This window comes from Limulus polyphemus, unplaced genomic scaffold (genome assembly GCF_000517525.1).
Source record: "Limulus polyphemus unplaced genomic scaffold, Limulus_polyphemus-2.1.2 Scaffold2129, whole genome shotgun sequence".
Lineage (NCBI taxonomy): Eukaryota > Metazoa > Arthropoda > Merostomata > Xiphosura > Limulidae > Limulus > Limulus polyphemus.
This window is the reverse complement of record NW_013667739.1, coordinates 52,361-53,338: the sequence shown is the minus strand read 5'-3', so window position 1 is coordinate 53,338 and position 978 is coordinate 52,361.

Here is a 978-nt window from a genome sequence, read left to right as displayed (position 1 = left end):
CTACTCTTAGATCTAGTTATGTATCCACCCATCAGATTCTATACCAACCTCCCCTTAGATCTAGTTATGTATCCACCCATTCAGATTATATACCAACTACTCTTAGATCTAGTTATGTATCCACCCATCAGATTATATACCAACCTACCCTTAGATCTAGTTATGTATCCACCCATCAGATTCTATACCAACCTACCCTTAGATCTAGTTATGTATCCACCCATCAGATTCTATACCAACCTACCCTTAGATCTAGTTATGTATCCACCCATCAGAATCTATACCAACCTACCCTTAGATCTAGTTATGTATCCAACCCATCAGAATCTATACCAACCTACCCTTAGATCTAGTTATGTATCCACCCATCAGATTCTATACCAACCTACCCTTAGATCTAGTTATGTATCCACCCATCAGATTATATACCAACCTACCCTTAGATCTAGTTATGTATCCACCCATCAGATTCTATACCAACCTACCCTTAGATCTAGTTATGTATCCACCCATCAGAATCTATATCAACCTATCCTTAGATCTAGTTATGTATCCACCCATCAGATTCTATACCAACCTACTCTTAGATCTATCTCTTGATAAAAGTTTATAATAAGTATGATCTAAGTAGTTTGTGTATGGTTACAAAAATTATACTTTAAACGGTAGTGTATCTTATAACGTTAACAGTAGTTTATCTTATACCTTTATCAGTAGCATATCTTCTACCTTTAAAGGTAGCATATCTTATGCCTTTAAAGGTAGCATATATTATGCCTTTAACAGTATTATATCTTCTACCTTTAGAGTTAGTATATCTTATACTTTTAAAGGTAGTATATCTTATACCTTTAACAGAAGTATGCCTTATGGCTTTAACAATAGTATATCTTATACCTATAACAGTATTATATCTTATATCTTCTACCTTTAAAGGTAGTATATCTTATATGTTTACCAGTAGTACATTTTATACCT